This window comes from Protopterus annectens, chromosome 3.part1 (genome assembly GCF_019279795.1).
Source record: "Protopterus annectens isolate FY-2018-M chromosome 3.part1, PAN1.0, whole genome shotgun sequence".
Classification (NCBI taxonomy): domain Eukaryota; kingdom Metazoa; phylum Chordata; order Ceratodontiformes; family Protopteridae; genus Protopterus; species Protopterus annectens.
Window position 1 is genome coordinate 810676323 of NC_056732.1, and position 24809 is coordinate 810701131.

Here is a 24809-nt window from a genome sequence, read left to right on the forward strand (position 1 = left end):
CCCTAGGCGGTTGCAAAATTGCACACTATGTATCCTTTGCATGTAAAGCCCTCAGCACATTTTCGTAACTCCAAAAAGATGTCCGTTATTTCACTTGTTGTAGATCAGTCCAATTTTTGGATATCCCTCATGGGATACGTAACCTGTGTAAACATTAGAAAGGAAAACACGAAGTCCAGTCCTGTAGATATCTGGACAGAAGTTGGAATGTGCATTAGAGGTGCACGATACTGTCCAGCCCTAAGTGGTCATGCATAACCTACTACCCTGGATCAAACACATGCCCGTGATGCACGTGTCCCGACACGAATAAGCGTGAGAATATATTGCTCACATTCGCATAGTGGCAAATGGTATAAGGGTGATGAAGGCACTGACATAAACAGGATAACCCTGATCTACTGTGTGAGGGACAAGTAATGTGTGTGTAGGTGTGACCGACCATACCTGTCAACCTCTGAGAGCAAGATATCTGGACAAAGCCGTGAATAAAAGTGGGACAAAGGCCCAAAAGTAGGGACAATTTGTAAAGATTGCTCTTAGAAACTTAGAAAGTTGATAGAATAACAGTTTGTACATTGGCATTAATTTCCTGAAGAGTATGAAGTCTGAAACTCAACTGTCTGTCATTATGTTCTGACTTCAGTCTTTGATGATTAGCTACTGATTTGCCAGAAAACAACAGTGTATTACAGAGGTCCGTACATATTTACAGTAACAAATCTTCACATTTGTTTACTGTACTACTGCATACCTGTAGTTAATTCATGTCCAAAATAATAATCCTCATATGAATGCATACAGGAAATAGTCAAATGTGAATGGGAACATCCCTCACCGTGGATTATGTATTGTAACTACCCCCACCCATATTATGTATTGCCAACATAAAAAGCTGCTGAAAGGTGCCGAAACACTTGTGTCTGTAAACACAGGTAAATATTTATAAAATGGACAAATTCTGTCCATGTGCTTTGTCTGACATTTGAACTCGGTCAGGGCAGTTCCTTTCACCAGGCGGACAAGCCTAAACGAAGATCACCACATGAACACCCTGACAAGCAAAGACTTGTATGTGCCAGGACTATAAGCCTTGGAGTTCTGCATATCCTTGGAGTGATTAAATATGCAGCTTGGGTCCAGAGCAGTAGGGAATAGGGAAAGTGTAATATGTAGTACCACATTTTTCCCAGCAGGAGAATGGATGCCTGTGTTGTAAGTGAAGCGGTGAGGCATATGTTAATGTAGCTATGCACTATGGGTATGCATATAAATGAGTCAGAACACCAATAGTATAGTGGTTACAGCATCCGGCCGACGTGAATGCAGTCCCGGTTCAACTATGACTACAGCACATATAATTTTAAAGTGTACTGAATGCGTCTGTGCTGTAAAGACATTTAAATATGTAAAGGTGAACGTGTTTTTCGCATATGTCCATTATCCGGATTATAGATATTTTACTGGTACTGTCACAATTAATAAAGCCCACATAAGCACAAAGACTTAGTAAACATATGTAACCCACAATAAGGATATGTAAGTGTGCCTGCGCGTGTGTAATCCACTCACAGCATAACAAATGAATGCTGTTTTCTACACGTTAGTTATATATCTATATATGGATATATATATTTGTGTATAGATATATATCCACAGACTTAAACTAAATAAATATATGAAATAAAGAATGTACAGACATATATATATATATATATATATATATATATATATATATATATATATATATACACACACACAATACATTAATTGATATATACATAACAAACATATAAACATATGTCCTTGTAGATATAACACATGTACATAAATAGGTTACATCATAGCTATTATGGATAGACGTACAGACATGCAAGAAAGGTAAATACACTGCTGCTTTCCAAACCATTGCCCGGAAAGTACCAGTGTGCCAGATCTGCAAGTTCTACTCTTTAAACATGGATATAGGTGTCCTTTGCAGGACCCCAAAAATTGATCCAGTAAAGGCACCGTCCTGTAATGATTGAAGCAAAGAAAGTCACATCCGCAGCTACAATATAGCTGTACATGCAACAGTAGCTTGTGCAAGGGTAATAACACATGGGTTGACAGAATGTATGACATATGTCCTGATACGCAGAGTGTGGATAGGGCTTAGAAGTGTCTTCATACTTTATTATCGCTCACATTAAATATGTCTTATGACTACTGTGGAGGGGTGTCAGGTATGGGAATCATGGGTATGCAATAATGGGCCTAGGTGCCTAGGGGTTGGTTGGCACAGCTTTATTCGGTCTGCCCCATGGGAGTGATTAATATTCCTATGTTGGTATAGCACACGCCTATATCTTCCAAAAATGAAGACCCATCTACTGGATATTGTGTAAACCATTGGGGGGAAGATCTAGGGACTTACATCAGTGTCATGTAAGAGATTATCATGGACATACATGCATACGAATAAGATAGTAACTATACCTCTCAACCTTTCAGAATAAGACATATGGACAAAGGCATATTAAAATAAGTACAAATAGGGACTATTTTAAATATTCCTCTTACAAAATTAGAACGTTGAAAGAATAATGGATAATGCATTAGTATGAATGTTTTGAGGGTTATTAATTATAAACTACTAATGTCTGTCATTATTATCTAACCTCACAGTCCTTAATGACTTGCCACTAATTTACCAGAAAGGCACAATATTATGAAAAAAGGAACAAAACCATAAGTCTAAGTTCGGGACATTTACCCAAAATGTGTACAGTTAAGATGTATAAAGGTAACCCTATCCTAAATAAATGTACAGAACTAGTAATATTAGGTGGACAGGTGTGAAGAAAGACGTGATAATAAATTACAAAACATGTATAAGTCAAAAGCATGTACCTCGATAAATGTGAATGAATACTTATGCCCTGTGATAGTCAATGTGGAAGGTTAATAGAAACAAAATAAATGTGTCCCTCAGGTTGTTATGCAGTGTCCCCGATACAGTGTTCAGTCTCCCACACTTGCATGTGAGTTCTGCCACTGACGGAAAGCGCAAATACCGGCAAACACTTAAGGTAGATGATAGCATAATATGTTTTGATTAGCACCTGTTGGCTTTTGTGAGGAACACAACACTCTGGGCGGGTGTGTCCTGCAAAAGGAATGTAATGGCATCTGGCCTGTGATTTCTTCTTGTGTGTAGTGGTGTAATAAAATGATATATCTTGTATCAGAAACAGATGCATGTTATAGAAAACAGTATTATCGACTATACTACTACAAGAAAAATCTGAAGGTATGAAAAACGCTGAAGTAGTCAGTTTAGTATTGACCGCAGGTATGTGTTGACTTGTCAAATGTCACAGCTGTATATATAGTACCTATAGGGCTGTCACCTTTACAAATGATGAAAGTGGGTGCTGCTCTGTAGAAATGTCAGACGTAGCAGGTCAAAACATACCTACAGCCATGCATACTCCACAAATAGACATATTAGCACACAGCATAACTTAGGCCAGGATTCATGGAGCCTTGGCTGGCGTGTACGAGTAGAGTAAGAGTAGAGCAAGGCAAGTTGTCTGCTGAGCTATTCAGCAATATCCTGTAGGGGCGTGTAAGACAGCCCCTAAAACGAACGTTGCACGGACAATGTTAGGATATGCAAATTACCCCATTTGTAGGTGAAAGCTATGCAAATGATGTAAATTTGCGATACATGAAACAGTAAGCTGTCCGTGCAAGAGTAGAGCTATGTGCAGAAATGTACCTGGATGTTAACCGAGTTACGTTCTGCAAGTAGCTAAACGGAGCAATGTCAGCTGCAAATAAAGGATGAATTTAGTTGAAGAAGCATGCCAATGGCCAAATATAAGGCCAGTGGCATTTCTTTCCATTGGAAATGAATAAAACTCTATTTGTTCTCCCCTGATCTCTGGTGTTTAAGCATAGCGCAGTGGCACGAAAACACGCTGCAATGTCAAAACAAGAAAAATATTTAAAATATACATACAAATTGTAATTTTAGTTAAAAGTTAGTTCGCCATGCAGGTGAATGGCAAGCTGAAGACAACATGGCTACTGAGTACTAGTTGCTATGTGTGGAAGTGCTCTGTCAGAGATGTAACCAAGCATTAGTAGGCAATCTGATGCAACTGAGGCTGAGGATAGTGAATCACAATTTGTCATGCCATATGGGCCAAGCCACTACAGTGTGAGAGTAGGTTAAGGGGACTATCAGAGTAGAAGATAGGTGACATCATGAGTGTGTATGCATAAAACACTGTAATCTTATCGGAGCAGTGTGTCACATGTTTGCTGTCAGTTACTCATCAATGGAAGAGGCATGTTATGATTTATCCTAGGTAAAGTCAGGAAACTGATGGTGTACACCATGGATATCACTGAAGTTTCATTCAAACCTGCTTACAGTGTGTTCATGCCTGTGCGCGCCTGTAAGTCCGAGTAAGCATGTGTGCGCGCATGTCAGCCCGTGTGCACACGTTGAAGAATGAGTAAGCTAGTGTAAGAATGTTGAAGCCCGTGTAATGTCGTGTAAGCCAGTGTACGCGTTTGTAAGCATGTATAAATGTGTACTACACATATCACACAGGTACTGCACACTCTGAAACACATGCTGCCAATACTACACACGTCAGTCAAATAGCACATGGATGGATAATAAATCTTCAGAATTAACAGTGCTGTAAACTATACTACATTGATGGTCATAGCTGCAATGCATCATGCCTGCTTACATACACCTAGAAGGATAGTACACTTTGTGTTAACAACATTTTAACATTAATACAGTGCTATAAAGCCACCCTGTGCATCAGCACCATGTTAGTCTGTTCGTGCATCAATGTTACACATTACAGGTGGTGGCACAGGTGTCATCATATGCACAAGGTATGGTGTTTTTTTCCAGAGCCTGTCATTGAGCCATCCAATCAACATGTAAGTATGTGTGTGTGTGAGGGACAACAGTGTTTGCATGGCCCAATGTTGATGCAATGTGTGTGTGTATGTGTTAGCCCTAGCTGTTTGTTTTATGTGTGTGTGTCTGCATGTACACAGTTTCAGCATGTGTCAGCCATATACAGGAGGTTGTGTGACAGTCACAGACCGTACCTGCCAGGCTGTACAGATCGACATTACTGGCCATGGACACTCCTCCATGCATTCAACAATATTCCAGTCCTGCACCTGTCAATGTATACACATACATTCTTGGGATCTGTATCACAACCTGTGGATAAACGGGAGTCAGTGATGTTAACCTGATTTGCATAGTATTGTCAGTTAATACATAGTTATATGAGCCATACTCATCCTCCAAAGTAATAACCACTGCTGACTGTTGCTGAGATGTGCACATGACTGTTTAAAGGTGTTGTACTATCATTGTTGTCAATGTCCCTTGTAATACCCAGCAACAGAATAACTGGTCACTACACAACTATAACCCAGGATCACTACAGCACACAGTATGTGCACTACCACAGAGCCATAGCAGATTTACATACATCAAAGGGGATCATGTACAGATAATGCAGCAGATTCAGTAGTGCTAATATCCACATACATATCTATATCTATCTACATTATATATATATATATATATATATATATATATACATATATATATATATATATATATATATATATATATATATATATATATATATATATATATATATATATATATATATATATACACACACACACACACACACACACACACACACACACTTGGCAGGGTTGGGATCAGAACACAGACCTAACTACCTTATCACACTATAGCATTACACATTTACAGAACCCGATACCGTGATTACTAGATCACAGCATTCACATAGGCATACATCTAGCTTGCTGGCATCAGCATCAAAGGCAAAGACGCCGTACGGATTCTATGGAGAGTGAATAGTGTAAAAGCAATGTACTGTTGTCATGCAGCGGGAAACTCACACACACACACGTACACACACGCACGTGGCAGGATTGTGATTAGAACACAGACCTAATTACCTTATCACACTACAGCATTACGCATTTACAGAATGCGCTATCAAGATTACTGAACACAGTGCTCCCAGAGGCATACTTCTAGGTGGGTGACATCATCTGCAAAGGCAAAGATACCAATAGAGAATGTATGTGGTGTGAAGCGTCTAAAAGCATTACCGTGTCCCCAGGCAGCTGGAAACACACACACACACACGCAGAGACACACACTTGGCAGGGCTGGGAGTCGAACATACACCTAACTACCTTATCACACTACAGCAATACGCATTTACAGAACGTGCTACTGAGATTACTCAACACAGCATTCCTAGAGGCATACTTCTAGGTGGGTGACATCATCCGCAAAGGCAAAGACGCCGATAGGGAATGTATGTGATGTGAGGCATCTAAAAGCATTAATGTGTCCCCAGGCAGCTGGAAACACACACACACACACTTGACAGGGTTGGGAGTCAAACATACACTGAACTACCTTACCAAACTACAGCAATACGCATTTATAGAACGCGCTACTGAGATTACTGAACACAGCACACTCAGAGGCATACTTCTAGGTGGGTGACATCATCCGCAAAGGCAAAGACACCGATACAGAATGTATATGGTGTGAGGCATCTAAAAAGATTACTGTGTCCCCAGACAGCTGGAAACACACACACACAAACACACACACACACACACACACACACACACACACACACACACACACACACACACACGCACACTTGTCAGGGCTGGGAGTCGAACATACACATAACTACCTTATCACACTACAGCATTACGCATTTACAGAGCACGCTACCGAGATAACTGAACACAGCACTCCCAGAGGCATATTTCTAGGTGGGTGACATCATCCGCAAAGGCAAGGACGCCGATAGGGAATGTATAGAGAGTGAGCAGTCTGAAAGCATATTACTGTCCCAAGGTAGATGTAGACAAACACACGGCAGTGGTGTGATCGCAGCAACTAAATATCTATGGAGCACTACAACAGCACTACATAGATACAGCATGCTCCACAGACAGTACACCCTGCAAGACATTTAACCAGTGTGTTTAATGTAGACATCCATCGTGACGTTGAAAATGGACAGCTGTTGCCTGGATGTCCACCATCGCTATACAGGATGTCAATGGCCATGCCCATACACAGAGGCACATCACCAACACAAGGTGTCACTGGCCATGCCGACACGCTTAGTGTCACATGTCTGTTTGGAATGCACTGTGTGTCCATCTACACAACGGTGTACTGGGCATGCTCACACACTTGTTGGAAAGGGCCGTCTTGCATGCACACAGATTCTAAACATGTAAGGGCACAGTTTGGAATGTACTGTGTGTCCAACTACACAACAGCGTACTAGGCATGCTCACACAGCAGTTGCAAAAGGCCGTCTTGCATGCACATGGATTCCAACTACACAACGGTGTACTGGGCATGCTCACACACTTAGCAGTTGCAAAGGGCTGTCTTGCATGCACACGGATACTAAACACGGAAGGGCACAGTATGGTATTACTATGCCCACGTACATGAAGGCCACTCACTTGTATCCACCAGTACACACTCGGGAGCCATCACAGATGTCTGAGGTGCAGATCACAGAGGTACACACCGCAGTCTACAATGTAGCCCTCAGACATCATCATGTCATTGGACCCGCAATACACAGCCATACATCAACACAACACCGTGTGGCTCATGACCAGTGGACTGTACATAGGTGTACAGCAACTGTGCAGACTACACATGTACCGACAGGGTTCCATCATGTGTTATGCATTGCAATGATACCACTGTACATATCCAGGTCAGCTCTACACATACCAGGGGCCCTGGGTCTTACACAGCTGTGACAGATGACTGTTGCTGTACACCAATGAACACACATGTTTGAATATGTCATACATGTAATTGCAGTGGATATGTGCATGGACCACACACACAACACATATGTACATAGCATAGCTTGTGCTGTCCTCCATGCAGACAAGTGGCTACAGCAATCATACGCACGCAAATGGAAGGTGGGTCCATGGCTGTTGAATGCTAACAGTACATGAGGTAGCAATGTTGACTGAGGACACATTCCCTCTGTACTAGTTACCCATGACACCCATCATATCATACAACAGTCCATGTGTTATGTATGTCAACACACATGTCCACCAATTGCAATGCATACAAACATGGCTACATGACAGGCATATAGGACCAACACACATGTACAAACTGTAGTGTGCATGCAACTACCATGCATGTGCACTAGCTGATGTAAGTAACTCATCTGTGCCTAACTACAACATGCAGTTGCAATGCAGCCCCATCATTGACATCTGATTATGGTGACATACTGACAGTATGGTAGGATGTACATCAGGTATGGATGGATGTGTGTACATAAAGTGGTGATCCACCTGTGTAGATGGATGTTCGCCGGGGATGGCTCACAGGTGTGTCACACGCCATCCTACCATTACATGTGCAAACAGTACGCTATGTTACTGTTACTTGATGGTGAAGACATAAAACCTACACAGTGGTCGGGTGTTACCGACTGTAGTTCACTGGACACCTGTAACACTTACATCCTCCCATGTGCATATAGCAGCACAATTGATGGACATAGTGTTGGTACACATAATGCGGCCAATACTGCTGCATGTCTGTCAGACATATCATCATATAGCAGGTGTATCATTCACAGCACTGCCATGTGTGTTTGCATGTATGACCATATATGCCACATATGGTGGGGAATACATCCCAATTGTTACAAACCCCTGTACACTGTTGTAGACATCTGTACATACTGCAGTGTGGAAAGCATGACGTAGGCAGTGTGGTGTGTGTGTCACACACATCAGCTATCCGTATGTGTATGACATTTGTGGTCTCCACAGTGTGTGTGTGTGTGTGTGTGTGTGTGTGTGTGTGTGTGGCTGTCTGGTGCATGGAGTGAGGGTGTATGCTACCATACAGAACACACAGGATCCCTAACCCCCTCATGGTGATGCAGTCTACTACCCTGTTGATGCCATCGGTCTCAGCCGTACTGGCTACCTGTACATGTCATTTCTCTGTGTCGTGTCATGTGGGTGCACAGTACTGTGAGGGTGATGACCACATAGGCAAGTGTCCTCACCTCAACACTGTGGGGTGTGCATTATAGTGTTGTTGACCCCATGAGTGTGGGCATGTTCCTGTAATGTGACATGGTATTACTGCTACACAGTGAGGCCTCATGCTATCAAGTGGCCTCTAACGTTATCACAGACTGCTGTGTACACCCCCTGCACAATGTCAACATACCTGTGATGTGACCTGGTATGGATGTCACGTCTCTAGGCACTGTAGCCTATTAAACTGCACACTTGCTGCTGGATCAGTATATGTGTGGACATCTGTGGTATGTTAGACTTTCCAGCAGTCCAGTTGAGGCTACGTATAGCATGCTGATATTGCCATACATGCCTGTGAGTACTCCACAGTTACACATGGGAGACTGCAAATACTGCTACCTGTAGGCACATGCAAGTAGACCATAAGGATGGACCCAGGGCATCATTACCAACATGCTGTTACTGTTGTTACTGAGACACATACTGTGAACATATAACAATGCATGCTACACCTGTACTACATGGTATGTCTGGTGCATGTCAACAGTACACAACTAATGTAATATACACGTCTCTCACTATTCTTACACAACTAATGTAATATACACTTCCCTCACTAGTCGTACACAACCAGTGTAATATACACTTCTCACTGTTCTGTTCACCCTGTGCATCAGACCATTTGAGCATGTCCCTGCACAGATGGTGTGGGTGACAGGGATGCAGCACAGGCTTCATCATATGCACAGGGTGATAATGTTTGCCAGAAGCATAGGCTGCACCAATGGGTGACATCATGTGTGTGGGTAAGGGCCTGTAATATGATTGGACATGTCTGTTTAGTATGCATGTGGGTGTTGTGGTGCCCTACAGATGTGCTTGCTGTATGCGTGTATGTGTGCACACAGTTCTGCCTTTTGTGAGGCCAACACAGGGGTATTATTGACAGCTCCAGATTGTACAGACCAGGTTGTACAGCTCACTGTGTCCGGCCACAGCCACATGACCTGTGCCTGCCAGAGGTTGCAGGGGCACTACCAGGCGAAGGTACAGATTGGCCACTGTCCGACGACACATGTCCACTGGAATCGTGTCCTCACTGGGAACATCAAGGGCCATGTCCACGTGGCCTGCTGTGTCCTGGTGTGGACAGTGCAGCACCAGCTGCACTGCTACTGCTACCGGCACTATGGGAGCGGGCATGTGAGGTTGCACGCTTACGTTGACCTGCACTAGGTGGTGTAGCTGGCCTACGTCCACGTGGCCTACGCCTCACTCCTACCAGGTATTCCAGCACAGACAGCTCACGCTCGCAGATTGCCATGCCACAGTCAATGATTCCAACCATGTCACCCAATCGCCTGTCCAGAACATCATCAATCTGCTGTTGAGCATTTGCCAATGCCTGGAGGTTGTCATTTAATGTACGGATAGCAGCCCTCTGCAGCCTCTGCCCTTCTCTGTTCTGCCATTCAGCACGTGCCTGTGCCACCATTACAGTCTGGAACATGCATCTGGCAATACCAGCTGCTGCTCTCTGTCCTGCAGGTGCATGTCTGCCAGAGGTCCCCCTATGAGCAACACAAGCCACATGCCTGTGTGGCACATCTGCAGACATTACATTGACATCATGGTGTGATGGACTGCAGGAGGGTAACGCACCTACATCACCTGTGAATGCAAAGAAAGACTCTAAATTACAATACACACACACACACACACACACACACACAGACACACACACACACACACACACACACACACACACAGACACACACACACAGACACAGACACACACACACAAACACACACACACACAGACACACACACACAGACACACACACACAGACCCAGACACACACACACACACACACACACACACACACACGCAGACACACACACACAGACACACGCCATTCATGTGATTTGACAGGTGACATGCAGCATGCCTGTGATACAGCAGACGGCATGCAGCTCAGACATTAATAATGTTAGTAAACATAAACCCTGGGGTGCACACTACAGCAAGCAGGTGTCATATCAGTAGCCATGCAGTTCACACAATCATGGTAGTATGCATGCATCCCCGTGATACACCATGTGGACCAGAACAGGATAACAGTACACATGGCTGACATGACCTTGACATGTAATCTGCTGACATGTGCATTAACATGCATAAATGTCTGACACAATGGTGTCCTGACACATGTACAGCATCGTAATGGACATCACATTGCGGTGTTGTCTGCATGCCCTACAGATAGAATGTGTGTTTAGAAAATGTGCATGTGCATGGAAGGGTAGTGTGAGCCGTCTACATTTCTCTAAAGTGTGAAGTACAGACACTGTGTCATTGTATGGCATCATGAGGTGTCTATATTGCTATACAGTGCATATGTACACCTTGCATAGCCATAACTGCATGCATACCCATGACATAACTGTGGATTGTGACCCACGATGCTGAGGTGTATACACACCAAACCATGCTGTGTCATGTGACAGGTCACTGGAGGACCTACAGATGACACCCCTGCACAACAACTACAGAGTCTTAGCTGCCTGGCAACCATGTCCACACAGAGCGGACTTGTCAATTCACCATGTCCCACATGACATTGTTGTACCACAAACACGAGGTGCACAGCTAACGGTGATGTCCTACAGCAGCAAGGGAAATGTACTGTATCTGTGGCCTGATGTGGTGTCAATGTCTGTGGAAGCTGTAGAGGTGACTACTGTCATGCTATGACACAGGCGTGATGTTCAACACATCTTATATGGTAGACGTCAGTGACACCTCTACTAGCTGTGCACAGGCTTTTCGGATGTCCAATGTACCACATCAACTGTATAATCGGTCAACTAAGGCTATAATTGGACCATGTGTGGACAGTGTGAAACAGGGTGTATACACATCACATCTACTGTGTGGCTACGTATCTCTGGCCATCCCCCATGGCCATGTATGCACGTGTTGGATAAATATGTGTGATGGCCATCTATCACACATGTCTATGTTGTCCCATATGACATACACCCATAGATGTCAGATATGTCACCATCCACAGGACTATGCAGACAACAGGTTGTATGTGTGCTATGTGGGGTATGGGTTATGGGATAGTGTGACATTATTGCAGCCAATACACTACATGTCTGGGACATGTCAGATGGCACATCACAATGTGTGCACCAATTGCAGGGGCATATCACAATGGTGACTCCTGTGGGCTGCCCATACCACAGCTCAATGTGTGGTGCTGTTTGCGTACCACACGTGTTGTTCCAATGTATAGTACATAAGCCTCCATTGTAGAACACCTCCACCGTTGTATGCACAGCTGACCACACATGTAGCAATGACAAATACTGTGGTTTCATGTCGGTGTATCATTTCTTTTGTATATATTGCACATGGCTGGCCTGGGTGAATGATGGGTGATGTGACCTGTATATCGTGAATGGAATGAACATCAAGTGTACAAGTGTTAACTGGCCACATGGTGAATAGATCTATGCTTTAACATGCCTGATACTGATGACAGTCTCACCTGCAACGGACTCATGTCTGTCCGGCACGCCAGAGGTACCTGTATAGAGGTGACACAGCAGTATGAACATTATCCATGACTGTATGACAGCCACAGGGTGCATTGTGCATGTTAACATATTTGCCCATACAATAGCATATTGTATGCACATGTGTGCATACACAGGGAAGCATACTTTTGTATGCAGCATGTGTCCACATACTATGCATATGTTGTTACATTACATAATGTACAGTGACACATGCACATAAATGGGATATAGTAGCCATATGTGCAGTACTGACTTACCAGGAAACTCCAGGCTCATTGGTTGGGAGACACCCACCTCCACAATGGCAGCTTGTGTTTGTGGATGCTGTTCTGAGGGTGTCCCCAGACTGGCCAGTAGCTCTTCAGTGTGTGTGTGAGTGGGGGCTGGGTCGGTGGCCCACCACCTGTTCCACCTTGTTCCCTGGCGATTGCAGTGGCACACTGTTTTGCATGTCGTATCAAGTCCATGCAGTGTCTGCGCGCCTGCTGGTAGGTGCGATTATGGCCACCCACATCGTTCACCCTCCTACGAAGATCCTGCCACAGGTCATCCCGCTGCTGGGCATGCTGTGGCACATGGCTGAACAACACCTCGTAGTTCTCATGGAGGTACCGGATGAGGACATCCCCCTCCTGGTGGCTGTATGCTGGAAGGTGTGTACGAGGCATTATCTGCAAGACATAATGATGGTGGCAGGTCACAGTTTCAGAGATGTACAGAGATACTGCTGCACATACTTTTCTATGACATCTAGTACATCTGCACAGTTATCTTTGCAAATCATCATGACACTGACATGACTGACATGTTTGTGTCACACACATGTAACACCCGTTATGCATTGGATATCATCACCATATATGTGTGTCACCTCATTACAGTGTTCATACTCCATGTGAATGCTGTCTTGATATGGGCATGTCTGTTTGACTGCACTGGTGTTCTTACCTATCTGCACATGCCTGGATGTGTCCATGGTAATGCTGTTGACCTTGATGCTGTGTATATGTCACATATCAACACAGACACAGCCTTAATGGACTTGAGCAGTGACAATGCACACATACACATGGAAACCTGTACATGCATGTGTTTTGCCATATACATCTACACAGCACTGTACAGCTGTTCAACATCCTGCCATGGATCGCCTGTGTTGCACATGTGATAGACATGGGACAATGGCTAGTCGGACGTCATTCGCAGGGATGGTTATCAACTATAGCATGTACGGGCAAGGTTTCCTAGCTGTATCTGACAGCCATTATGCCACCGCGAGGTGCATCAGTGCCACATTACTGATCCAGACAGGTGATACTACATCTACCATGCAGCCATCACACCATGTATGACAGGGATGACATGTGCAGCTTTGATGGACAGGGTTGCATGGTATGGCGGGAGTATGTCACATATATGGCACAGGGATCTGCCCAGCATGTGGCGATCTTAGTATTAGGACAGTGGCTGTCCATGACGTATGTCTTTCAGATCAGGATATGGACATGTAGCATGTCCAACAGCATAGTGTAGCAAATGTATTTATGCAAGGTAGGCAGCATGCTGCATAGTGGAGGTGTGGATTATGAAGGCTGGTATCGCCCATCCACGCGTGGCCATTACCCCTTAAAGGTGATATGTGATCCACTATTGGTCGCCCAAGTGCTGTGTATGCCTGTCCAATGATCTTCGTGCTCATGGATGGCACCCTGTCATGACATGGGTACCTCGTATGACTACCTAAGGGGCCTGGAGATGTCACCAAGTCAGGGAGGTGTACTGCACAGCACCATCCCTTACACAGTGTCCATAATGTTGACCACAGTCTAGGTGGTAGGTAATGGGTACAGGGATGTTCACCTAGCAGTGACAATGCTGATATCATCCATCAGAATGTGTACATATGTCACACAACTCACCCACACAGCCCATTCTGTATGTTATTCACAACACTGAGGCAGCTATTGCTCATAGGTCATGGCCATTCACATCCTTACATACACAGATGCCTGACATTTGTCTGTGTGGTATGGACTACAATGAGGGTGGAGTACAACACATTAATCCTGTTTTACTGTAGCTGGCACTGGTGTGATATGCACATGTCACTCTGGCACATTTTGTAGTTGTGAGTCTGTCAACAGGCCACTGGTAGAACACTCCTGTGACATACAAAGGTATTTGTAATCAAACATCTGTACTGTCTTGTACATCTGTACTGATAAAATCTACACTGATAATGGTTCATGGACATGCAGACCATACTCAGCAGGGTTATAGTGCAGTGCCACCAATTATGACTGTCTTCACCACTTGTGGGTTGATATTATCCAACACCCTATCTGTATTGTACATTCATGCTCAGCACTTGTTCAGAACTTGTGAGCATGTCATGAGCTACTGATTAATATAGCACCCATTCCATACCATTTCTCACAGGTACACTGTCTGTCCTCACATTTCCAGCTTGCTTACAGTACAACAGCTGTTGTACACACGTAACTCACATATCCTGTGAGACATGGTTGTATATACAGGCATGTCCAACTGTCATGTACCAGTGCTATTGCCTGTCTATATGATGGATATGCCGTACATGTGGCAATAGAGCAATTGTCTCATGTACACAGTCAATGCTCACTTCCCAACATAAGACACTACAGCCTGTGGGGGATGCACATATGCAGCCCTGCTGGGTGTAATGCTGTCACCAACCCTGCCTGCACCTGACAGTCATGTGGGGATGTGTAACATTCGCAACACACCCCACTCATTACATAGTCTCGCATGATGTCCACCACAGGCCACACATATGAGGACAACTTGAGCAGTATCTCTCCATACTCTGTGTAGGCACCAAAGGCAGCCCCCATCACCAAACACAACAACACCAACTTATAACCCACAGACTCATGTTTGCCCATCACATACAGCCAATAGGGTGTTATAACATACACAACACACCAGTCATAGGTGACTCTGTAGGCGGTCACACTGCTGTTCCACTCAGCAGGCTACACAAGATGATAGTCACTTACATCTTGCTGTTGGGTAACTGGTTCTACAACATAACCTATGCACCCATGCCACACCTCACCAAGTACGATGTGACTGTCATTCTCCATGTTAGTGTGACTGCCCTGAGATGGAACTTCACAGACTACGTGTGCAGGGACATGCAATAGCTCACCAGTCTTGTAGCCCTGAAGGTGTGGGCCAAGCCCTGGGGAGCATTATGCATTCATCCGGACCTGATACCACTGTACAATGACTGACTGTGTCACATCAACATTTGCCTATGCTTCTGCTGTCATTCCACAGGCATCTGGTATCTGTCCACTTTGACTGACCTGGTCAAACAACACGATGCTTTGGCACAGATGACCTGCACCTGTCAGCCCTGGGAGTACAGATCACATGTAAGGCTCTTGCTGTTTCTATACTGCTTGTCTTGCACAGTTTCCAATAATAGTCACAACCAGAACGGGAACTGGCAAGCAAAACATGGGGTCATGTGACATAATGCTTGACATCTTCCTCTGTGACGCACGCAGGCAAGGCACACCTTAAAATGCACCACACACTTCAATAACTCTGCAGTGACTGGGACCTGCCTCTAGGCTCTGCAGAGCACACCTGCAATGACAGGTTATAGACAGACCATACCTTTCAGGCATGTACCTGGACCGGCACACCCACGGCTGAGATGTTCCTATATTCCACTATGTTGTACACACATCCTGGCTAGTTACTTAGCACAATGCAGCAGAGGTGCTCCACGTGCAACTAACTGTGTCCAGAACTGCTATACACATTGTAACAAGCTATGGATTCAACAACATACCCCACGGTTACCAGACTTCATTTGTTGGTGTACTGGACAGTAGGGCTCAGACAGCTACTACTGATGTGAGACTGACACTACCCCACACTTAACTGGGATAGCCACTCATGTACCAACACATTAGGCCAATGCTGTCCGTGAGTCATAACCTCCACTCGGCTGGATCAACCCATACACACCACCTCCAAGACCAACATTATCCTTGACATGAACACTACCAACATGTGACTGGTGTTCCACACCTGGGGTTATCCCCTCATTGGTGGATTCTGAACATATGCTAATCAACCTTGTTAGCCACATCCTGGCACCACACCCTTCATGTCATACACAGTACATGAGTACTACAACACCTACTACAGATGTCTTATGACAGTGGTAGTTAACGTCATGACACCCGTGCAGATGGACAATGCACATACAAATGCTGAAACATACCCCAGTGCACTTCATTAGCATGTACATGACTGTATGGATCATGCTATTCCACACAGAGCCATGATGGTACCCACCAGATAACAGACGCCACTCTGGGGGTCAAGTTCCATGGACGTAATTTACAACAACAGGTGGAGGCTGTTGCACAGTGGTGCACAATCCCATGGGTGGGGTAGCTCACTGGTCAGCCTCGGTAGTGCCACGGGGTCCCTCATCACATACTCCAAAACTAGCTACGTAAACATTACGGCGACACATTCTGGGGTGTACCACAAGGCATTATGGTGGTATGTCAGTAGTCAATGGCCATACCCACATCTGATCTCACATACAACAGTCACTCAGGAACATTACAGAACCAGGTGATGTTGGCAACATGCTGGTGGATGGATTCAATGCTAACATTACACCTTCTCACTCACTACAGGACCACAATCCATGCAGGAACATTGCGGTGTCCCTGCGGTCACACCTACACAGTACTGACCTGCACTCTATATGTCCTGGGACACTGGCCCCATGTCACCTTCCAAAATCCCAGGCTGTGATGTCCACAAACCTCTGAACGTCTCCCCACTAGGCCACCATATTCAGTACTAGACTTGTATCAGACATTGTGGCCCCTGAATGGCACACAGCAACAGTTATCACACTCCACACAGGTGGCGCCACAATGCACAAGTGGGACTATTGCCCTACACACCTGACTGGACTGTTCTGCATGGCTATGGGGCACATCATCATGGACGTCATTCACAGAGACATTGTTGGGCTCCAGTCCTTTGATGCCACCCGGGTTGGACTTGTTAGGGCCAGAGCATGGCTCCTACACCTGGTGGACTCCTTTCATACAGTTAGCAGGGTAGTTGATGATGGTATGGGGGTCCACACAGCCTACATTGTCCTCTCATTGCCTTTAAGCACCGTTCTCCATTCTGGTATTGACAACATGCACATCCACCTGCATATTGTACCTATGTCTCAGGATGTTATGCAACATGGCTCATGGACAGGACATGCACAATGAGGGTAGCATACCACAGTACCTACTGCATTTCAGTTACACTTAGCATACCACAGTCCTCAGTCATAGGGCCCCTCATGTTCAGTATATGCTTCCCTGAGGTACAGGCTAGCACAGAGGGACTTCCCCTGCATAGCTTTACAAACCACTGCATACAAAGCACCATGATTGATCCACCAGCTGATACTGACTCCATCCATACGGGTGTCACTGTGACGGATTCCTGATATGAATACCTTGGCCTCAAGCTGCATGACACAAGGTGTATGAACATCACCTTTGCATTACACCATTCACCCACTGACTATCACATAGGTGGTAGTCCCCTACATACATGTCACATTGTACATGTTCGTAGTACACACATATGTTGCATCCACTCCTGTGATTACCATATTGCCACTGTGGCATGGATATCCTTCTACGTGGCCACACTTATCTATACTGGGTGTGTAGCTGGTACATAGGCACCCATTGTACCTCTGAACTCCAGACTTGTACACACATTCAAGGGTACAACACCCCATTTAGGGTGTACCTTACACAACAGCTACAGCTTTACATACCACAACATTAACACGCCATGACGTTTCTTGAGCTCCAACAGTTAAAGTGTGCAGCTGAACTACGGACACCACGTCTGTACACATTTGCATACTACATACTCAGGGGTGACCTCTGCTGAACAGACAGGGCCCATGTCCACAACAATATTAATGGATATACTCCACATATGCAAGATAAGCAAAAGCCACTGTGAGCAACATGCTCATGGATACGTGCACATACGCAATGATGAGTGGGATGTGCTTGAGGGTTACATTCCCAAACCGGACACTCACCATGCTTTGGAACATGATTCCTATGTACATCATGCAGGGACACTCAGTAGCACTGTTCGTGTGATACCTCACTTGGTGGATGGGAGAAACATGTACACCAGGGATCACTGCAGTGGCTGTACTGTGCAGAGGTGCAGGTAACACATAGCTCTGCTGTTCACAGGACACTACCCTAGAGAGGTGCCACTGGTGTGAACACTGTAGTTGTGCTTACACATAGACTTGCCAGACTGCATAGTACCCCACTATGAACCTGTGAAGCTATTACATGTCCTTTGTGCATGGTTACTTGGTAGCCCTTCCATTTAGATTAGCTATCATGCTATTACAATGTCCCATGACTACAAGCTATATGTATCCTGTTATTGTACATGCCAATAGACGATACCTTTGGTATGCATGATATGCCTGTTATGCTGTGTAGCATATCTGACATATCTACCTACAATACTATACATTACACATATTTTACATAGTATCCCATAATGCAAAGCATACTTGCACAGCGGGACCACCTTAGACATGTCATTGTCATTATATGCCCATTCACATGCCTACTGTGACAGTATATCAACATATACTATCCCCTGCTATGGCACGTACTTGTTGGACATACCCTACCACTGACGGCGGGTGGCATGGAATTGTTCTGTTTAAAGCCCTCATGTAGCATCCCTTGTGGTGTCTGTGATGTTTACCTTGTGGCCCACTGCTGGACGCACAATTTCTACAAGCATTAGTATGCTCAGCAAGACATCACTACATAAATACATTTTCCCACTTTATGCATTGCAGACACTTTTAATTAATGTAAACCAGGCTATGCATACACTAACATAATTAATACAAAACATGCTATACATACACTTACATTGAGTGTTCTACATACCTTGTTATTGTTCCGGACTTTAGTCTCTCTTACACTGTTTAAACAGTTATATAGTATGAGCATACAGTTTGAATGTCTGGCAAGTCATCCTTATATATGTCGATACCTGTAACATGTGATTTCATGCCACCAATTGGTGTTCCTGAGTGACTAATTACTTGCACGTCAGCTGTGCAGCTACTCCATTCGCCATTTACGTGGCAACAGTGGGGTATAATTGAATTTTCCACTTGGGCGTTGCCCATTTGCCCTACCTTCGGGGAGACGGCCTGTATTGTGTTTTGTTGTGTGTAATTGCAACTGCTATGTGTAGAGACAAGTATAGTTTGGAATCATGTCCCCCATGGATTGTGTGTGACGGCTAGAGTATGTGGTTCAGCATGTGGGTGTACCTGTCATCCCAACCTTCTGATAACGGACTATTGCAAACAAAACCTGTAACATTGCCATTTGTTCCATTATACAACGGCTACAATTTTGCATGGCGCCTTTAATTGTGGCTCTCACAAGGTATGTTAACGTTTCTGCAGATGTAATTGACTGACTGGATGTTTGTGCTGTAATTACAGTCTGTATTGCTATAGTTTCTAGTGTGGGGGATATCGGTGGGTATATACAGGTTTGTGGGGCTTGCATTTCTACATATTCCATATATATGTGTGTGGGCTCCTTCCCTAATTAAAGAGCTATCAGTTAGTAGACTTATGTTACAGGATTTTACATTGGGCCATTGTTAATTGGTTTCTATATAGTATGCAGGTGAGGCTGATACTTTCATACCTCCGGAATTGCAGTGATATGTAAAGGGATATTTCTAAATGACAGCTATCCCGTGTATTTGTGTCCCAGATATTTGCAGTCATTGCAGTTGTGTTGGTGACAGAACCTCTTTGCCATGGGTTGCCACCTTTTCATATGGCCATTGTTGGACACTTGCGAGACACACAGCAGTGTTTACAGGCCGACACATAGCCATGGTCAGTACACAGGATAGCACATACTTTTATCCTCAATACATACCTATTGTTGTGGGACTTTGGCTACTTATCATATTGCATGTAACATTTACATTTCTTACATACAGGCATAGCTATTTCATGCAACTATTACATAATATATGGGACATAATAATGTCCTATAATCTCGGACAGTTGCCCTTTGTAATGTTTTATGTCAGGACACACCTGCCCAGGGAGGGGCTGTCCCTCCTAATGTGGGATAGGTGGTAACCATATGCCTACAGCTAGCTATACCCACACCTACTGTAATGATCTACCTCCGAGTTGGCACTAACAGACACACAATGTGGACACACACACACATTACAGTCACACGGAAATGCACATGGCACCCTCAACACACACCTACACAGACTATGGCACTCACAAACACAGTTGAACACAGTACCTACGTGGACCGCAACATCAGCAACGGTAACTAAATGTCCCTTCATATCATCATACTATTACTCGCGGTTCTACTGTTCCGATACTGTGTTCTTTTGGTCTTTCAGCCTCGTGGTTATGCGTGTCGGTATGTGACACATTCCATAGTTGGTGGTATCCTATTTATTTGTACCTCCAAGGTGTTATGAATGTCGTTGACCTATCTATATATTAGCAGATATTGGTGAATCCGTATATATCAACATATATCACTCTATCGCCCTTTCTATCTGTATTATATATATGTATATATGTGTGTATATATATATATATATATATATCTGATAGGGAAAGTGACAGGCAAGCTACACCTTTCACTGTGTACTTGTCGGTGTATACTGGTTCCTGGACTCCACACATTTGTGTCTGTACCTGTTACATTACACACCTGCCATAGGTTAGGGTTACCACCTGTCCCACTTTGCGAGGGACAGTCCCTCTTTGGCAGTTGTGTCCTGCAAAATATTTGTAAACATGGCAAATGTCCTGAGATTTTAGGACAAACTTATTTCCTATAGTTTATGTAATAGTTGCATAAAACAGTTATTCTGTATCTGAACCACCTATATGTTATAAAAACAGAATAAGTAACTAAAACATTACAAGAATAAGCTTTTATCTAGGCAAAACAGTGAAGTTCTGATTTTTGTACTGGCCGGGTGTATGTGTTGGCCTGCAGACATCTGACATATGTCCCACATTGGTCATTTGAAGAGGTAGCAACCCTACCGTAGGTACATCTTGGCTAGCAATAGTGTTAGGTGATTGTATACATGATTGCGTGTTCTACTCCTGGCAGTGGTCGTTTTACCCTTCAGAGCAGGTGCTATTAGTACAGGGGTGAATAATGCTGGTTTCACCTGTTCTGGACATCATTCACCGTGATCTGTGTGATATTCAGAGAAGCTTAGCCCTGTTTCGCGCTTATCCGTATAGTCATATTTAAATGTCGCTTACCAGCAGTGAGCAATGCATATTCCCGCTAACGTATGCTAAACATGATTTGATGACCTGCATCCGACATGCATTACTCGTGCCTTCGGGATTACGTTACATCCCTTGCGGACGTGGGACCCGGGAACATGCACGATGGTCACTGCATTTAACACTTGGACATCTGGGATTTGTACACGTGTTATGTCGTATTGTATGTGGAGTATACTATGGCTGTTACTCCATACTGCACTCACATGGGTAACTAAGTTAGTTTACATATTGATGAGTCCAGTTAATGGTATGTCCATGTGATGTTTAATGGATGTGCTCCAGCATTGGGTATGTATATCACAGTGAGCCACACACGATACTGTGCTACACCTTCAAACGACCATAGGTGGAGCATGCTGGAGTGACGAATATCTGTCATGGGTACACCCCATGCCTTGACATAACATGCATGATTACATTATGTGGAGCCCCTCATTAAGGCAGCAGGGAATCCGTGTTGAGTGTGTGCAGAACAGTGCTTACACACATGTGCTCCTGCGATTGCCTCTGCTCCACTAAGCAACAGTTGGTTACTCGATGTTGTGGTGACAGCAGACACTATTTGCCCCGTTTGGTGTATGACCTCTGACAATTGGGCGTGTACCTACCAATGTACCTGGGAACCTATACACACAGCACCAACATATGCTGATAGGTGCATGTACTGTTCAGGTGTTGACATTCCGTGTTCCAATAGCTGTTGTGTGTACAATGTTTGAGGGCTGCCTATGTAGGATTCACACAGTGGGCCACCTATAAATTACAATTTACAGGTGGTCATGTTTGTGTGCCATCCATTTTACTGTGTGTGCAGGTGGAGAGGTGTGTCAGTCCGTAGGGGCCTACACTGTCAGAGTATGTGCTATACGTTCCCTCTTTGGCAAGGCGTAGGCATATTGGGCATGCCTCCGTCTGCCTACTGGGGCTGGCACAGTGTGTTCGTGGTCTGAATCCCTCTGTGCTTGTGATGGCCTTGGCAATTGTGGTGGGCTATGAGGGCCTTCACCATTTTGTCCCTGCTGCAGCTGTTTCCGCAGGATCATATTATGTAGCATGGCACATACTACAAAGATGTGGGCACACATGCCTGGAGAGTACTGCAAGGCTCCACCAGATGTGTCCAAGCACCGGAACCATGATTTCAGCATCCCAAACACACACTCTATGATGATTCTGATTTGTGCATGTGCCTCATTATGGCATTCTTGCATGGGTGTGTGTGCAGTTCTGATGGGAGTCATCATCCACGGCTCCCCCACAAGGTGGACATGTGGGATGTCCCCCCTGACAAATACCTAATACAGCTGTGAGGCATGCCAGATATGGGAGTCATGGTAGCTTCCAGGGCTGCCAGCACGCACATCCATGATAATGCCCTGTGCATTGCACATGACCTGGCAGTTGATGAAGTGGAATCCCTTGCGGTTTATGTAGCGCCTACCATTCTCACCGGGTGGTGACTTGATATGTATGTGTGTGCAGTCTATCGCACCCAGTACCTCCGGGCAGTGTGCCACATGGTGGAAGTGACACATATTGCTGGCCAACTCCTCCTGAGTTCGGGAGAAGTATATATGCTCATTGGCATGTGGTAACATGGCATCCAGGAACTGGTGTAGTACCCTGGATGCTGATGCCTGTGAGATCCCCATTATATCTCCAGTTGGCCTTTGAAAAGTACCTGTGGCTAGTATTTGCAAGCTTACACATACCTTCGTGTCCACTGGGATGGGTTCCCCTCTGTTGTTTCTGGTTCTCAGGCGTAGTCGGCACAGCTCCACTATTTGCTGTAAGATGTCCCTGTCCATCCTGTAATGCTCTACTATCTCCAGATCATGTAGCCCCTGATAGGTTACGCTTGGTCTGAACACTCTTCTCCTCCTCCGGGTCCTGCGGTGGTTGTCGGCATCATCCTCCACAACACCGTCAGTCTCTAACACATGCTGATGAATCACAGCTATGGCAGCTCCCAACATGTACATTTTAAAATTTCCCCGTGTGTTTATCCCTATGGTACAGTGTTTGGGAATACACAGGTGTGTGTAGGGTGCTTTCACACTTTATACTATTGTGCTCTAAACACCGATGATGTCATAGAGTGTGTATCTACGATTGTAGCTACAGGGTATCTTATGTGTTTTACTACCGGGACTACTATTGTGGTGCCTTTGGTGTTGAATTACATTTGGCTGCTGTGGATTACCTCTTGACCTGCCCTTTACATTTCTGCACGTTTCACCTACCATTTTCTGGCATGCATCCAGCAGCCTGCTTTCATTTGTACTTTCCTTGACCTGGCTTTTCTTGCATAATGTGTTCTATTGCCGGTCTACTGTAGGTTTGCTTTGCTCTGCTATGACAGATCTCCTATCTTTGCAATCGAATGCCTCCCCTCCTTTCTTTGCAATCCAATGCCTCCCCTATCCTGTTTTTCAGGTTTCTGCGAGCAGACTTGTCAGCTGCCGTCTGTTGGCTGCCGTGAGTTGATTGGTGTTAATTGCTCAGTAGTACTCCCAATTACCCTACTTCAGCATTTCCTTCTTTTCTTCCCCTGACCTTCCTGTTTGTGCTATTGTTTGCGGCGCATGCATCCACT